The sequence below is a fragment of the Dioscorea cayenensis genome, chromosome 1 (assembly GCF_009730915.1).
Source record: "Dioscorea cayenensis subsp. rotundata cultivar TDr96_F1 chromosome 1, TDr96_F1_v2_PseudoChromosome.rev07_lg8_w22 25.fasta, whole genome shotgun sequence".
Taxonomy (NCBI): Eukaryota; Viridiplantae; Streptophyta; class Magnoliopsida; order Dioscoreales; family Dioscoreaceae; genus Dioscorea; species Dioscorea cayenensis.
In genome coordinates, this window is record NC_052471.1 from 25,998,204 (window position 1) to 26,002,264 (window position 4,061).

The 4,061-nt window shown below is 44.2% G+C and overlaps 1 non-coding gene across 1 annotated transcript; it reads right to left on the reverse strand.

Annotated features, from left to right (window-relative positions):
• Positions 1-904: 904 nt before the first annotated feature.
• Positions 905-1,011, reverse strand: LOC120267762. The gene has a single exon (XR_005538566.1). It is a non-coding gene; the product is annotated as a small nucleolar RNA R71 (small nucleolar RNA).
• Positions 1,012-4,061: the final 3,050 nt, after the last annotated feature.

Below are 4,061 nucleotides of genomic sequence, written 5' to 3' on the forward strand. Positions count from 1 at the left end.
TCTTTACCTCATACTCGGCCTCAGAACCCTATCTACACGAAAGTAACATAAAAACACACATATTAGTGTCAAAACCCGAGAAAAGTAATGCTCAACATAATGAAAGAATGCTTCTCATTCATATCACACAAGCACTTATCACCTACTCTCTGTGGATACGATACCCACTCATTAGAGATTATTACTTTAACACCCGTGCACTTGTGGTGTACATGCATATTTGGACGTGTCAAGTTTTTGGTGCCGTTGCCGGGAAGTAGGCGTATAGAGATACTTTGCACTTTGTTTTTCTTAGCTATTCATTTATTCATTCTATTTCATATTTTCTTATTCTATCATTGTTCTAATTTTTGTTTCCATTCTTTTGGTGCAGCTGTAGGTTATGTCCTGAGGGAATCCCTCCATACTGATTGAAGGAGATCCGGATCTTGAACGTACACTTAGAAGAAAAGGGAAAGAACCTGTGCAAGAACAGTCCAATCTAGCTGATTTGGAAGTAGAAGAATCTAAAAACATGGCAGAACGGAATGAGCAGCAGTGGACACTATCCAATTATGCCAGACCTTCAGTATTAGGGACACAATCAAGCATTGTGCGTCCCCCGATTACAGCTCAGAACATCGAGCTGAAGCCGGCATTCATCCATATATTGCAGCAATCCGCGTAGTTCAATGGTTTGGCCGATGAGGATTCAAACAATCATACAGAGAACTTTCTCGAGGTGTGTGATATGCTAAAGATAAATGCGGTAACAGATGATGCCATCAAGTTGAGGGTCTTCCCATTTTCCTTGAAAGGGAAAGTGAAGCAGTGGCTACACTCATTACCAAGAGCATCAATTACCACATGGGAGGAGATGGAAGAAGCTTTTCTTGGCCATTATTTCCCTCCCAAAAAATCTGCAAAGCTTAGGAATGAGATCGTATCCTTTGTACAATTGGAATTGGAGTTTCTATTTGAGATGTGGGAAAGGTTCAAGGAGTTCCTGAGAAAATGCTCGCAACACAGATTCCTGGAGTGGATGATTGTTCAGACCTTTTACAATGGTCTGAATCCGAGTACCTTAGGTGTGGGCGTCAATTAATTGAAGAAATGGGGTTAAACAGCTACCAATGGAATGCCAAGGAGAAGAAAAAGGTTGTCGGTCTCCATGAGATAGATGCAGTGACTTCGTTGGCGGTTCAAGTGGAATCACTGAGTAAGAAGTTAGATCTTCCAACTTCGAACAGAGTAGCGGCCGTGATTACTTGCACTGGGTGTGGTGGAGAACATGCTCCCTCTGATTGCCCGGTATCTATTGGTGATGCATCTTCGGTTGAGAACGTTGATTTTGTAGGTAATAGCATCAAGAGTCAAGGGAACCCATATAGCAACACCTACAATACAGGTTGGAAGAATCATCCCAGTTTCTCCTGGAGTAACCAAGGTACACAAAAGGCCATGGGGCCACCGGGTTTCCAACAACAAGGCCCAAATGTGGAAAACAAAGTTTCAGGTTTGGAGACCCGAATGACAAATTTGGAAAAGGCTTTAACTATTTTTGTGTAATCGTCAAATGCAAGGTTTGAATTAGTTGAGGCTACACTTCGCAACCATACCGCCTCCTTACATAATCTTGAAAATCAAGTTGGGCAGATTGCGAAGTCCTTATCGAAAAGGCCACATGGAAGTTTGCCGAGTAATACCGAGACCAACCCTAGAGAGCATGTGATGGCGATCACTTTGAGAAGTGGTCGTGAGGTCGACAGTAGGCTTCCGAGTGAGAAGTCAAATGAACACGTACCTGAGGTTATAGAGGTTGAAGAGGGAACAAGCAAAGAGAAAGAGGTGGCACCTCCATCTTTCAAGCCAAGGATCCCTTATCCCTCTAGATTCAAGAATAACCAAGCGGATGAACAGTACAAGAAGTTCCTGAGTTTGTTCAAGCAAATCCACATCAATATTCCTTTTGTTGAGGCATTGGCCCAAATACCTAAGTATGCCAAATTCTTGATGGACTTGTTGACCAACAAGAGGAAGTTGGAGGAGAGTTCTTCAGTGATCTTAGATGGGTCTTGCTCAGCAGTCTTGCAAAAGAACATGCCAAACAAGAAGAAAGACCCGGGGAGCTTCATCATTCTGTGTAATAACGGCAATCTAAGTAAAGAAATGGCATTGGCGGATTCAGGGGCTAGCATCAACGTCATGCCATACACCTTCTTTCAAAAGCTAGGCTTGGGCGAGCCTAGACATACTCAGATGACTTTGCAACTAGCGGACCGAACGGTGAGACATCCGAGAGATATCATCGAGGACGTGTTTGTCAAGGTGGACAAGTATATTTTTCCAGTTGACTTCATAGTGCTAGATGTCGATGAAGATGTGGATGTACCCTTGATACTTGGGAGGCCGTTTTTGCAGACTTCCAAGGCATTGATTGACATGGACGGCAGAGAGCTAACTTTGAGAGTTGGAGATGACAAGCTCACATACTGCCTTGTTGAAGCCATGCGGCATTCTCTTGATTTCGATGATACTTTGTACTTTCTAGACGCTACTGATGAGATTGTTGATGAATACATACAGGAGATGTTCAATCCGGATCCATATGAAGGCTTGTTCGACCAAGAGGAGGACAATGAAGAGATCATGATGATTGGTTCGATAGAAGAAGTACCATCTACCCCAGGGATCTTGAAGAAGGTGCTCTGGAGATTGAAGAGGGCTATGAGATGCCACCGGAAATGCTCCAAGACTGTTGTAGACGTGCGTGAATCGAATAATTTGGGTGAACCATTTCAAGGCGGTCTCAAACTCGACAATTAACCCTCTACCCACAAGTGATTTTGTTCATCTTGTTTTCAAGCCATGGGTAAGAGGGCAACTTTCATCTATGAGCCCCCGTGAGGTAAGACAAGGTACGTCAAGCTAAGTGACGTTAATCAAGTGCTTCTTTGGAGGTAACCCAAGTGTTTATTGTTCTCTTAATTTGTTAGTTTAGTTTTTGCATAAATAAAGTGTTGAGTGTTGGTGTCTTGATTTTTATATACTTATGCTACAATTTTTATCGTGGGTTCTCAAGTTCATCGTGTGTTCTCATGCGAATTTGATAAAGTTTTCATCATTTGAGCTATTGCTCATGTTTTTCACTTGTAAAAATTGCATATTAGGGCAGGCTCTGAGTGTGTAAGCATGTTCAAAAATTTTCTACAGAGCCTGCAATGTTTTCTAAGTATCCAGGGAAAACACACGGGCGTGTGGAATTAACACACGCCCGTGGTTTAGTATTGCGAGCTCATCCAGAGAAGGCACATGGGCGTGGACTCACCCCTGTGGACGACCATGCAATCCTCGCACGCCCGTGGGTAATTTCCACATGGGCTTGTGAAGTCCTGCAGAGATTGGCAGACTTTCCCTAAAGCACACAGGGGTGTGGGCTCCCCCATGTGGACGACCTTGTGAAAATCGCACGGGCGTGGGCAATTTCCACACGCCGGTGTGAATCTTTGCAGAGGAGCTCTCCCCATCCTGAGAAGACACAGGGGCGTGCGGATACCTCTGTGAGTCAGGCTTGTGAATGCCCACGCCCGTGTGGAATTTCCGCACGGCGTCCGGAACACTTAGCGATTTTTCTCGGATGTCCAGAGCAGCCACAGGGGTGTGCGGCTGTCCCTCTAAGTCAGGTACACGGGCGTGGGTATTCCTCACATGCCAGTGTATTTGCGTTCAGAGGTAGTGAGTCTTTTCCCGAGAGCACACAGGTGCGTGCACTTGCCCCTGTGAAGCTTTCCTGTGGAGGTACACGGGCGTGTGTAATTTCCGCACGCCCATGTGGATGCGCAGAATTCCAAGAGACGCGAGTTTTTCTTTAAAAATCCTTGTGGATTCTCTTTTTTTTTTCATCTCCAATCACCTGAAAACCACTCCTAATCAATTTCTCGGCCCTTTAACATTGTTTTGGAGGATTTTCTTTCACATTTCGTGCTGATTTTTGGAATACTATCATCTATTTCATCGGTAACCCTTCTTATCCTCTTTTCTTCGGAAATCCTGGTTTTAATTGGATTGAGAAACTTGAGTTG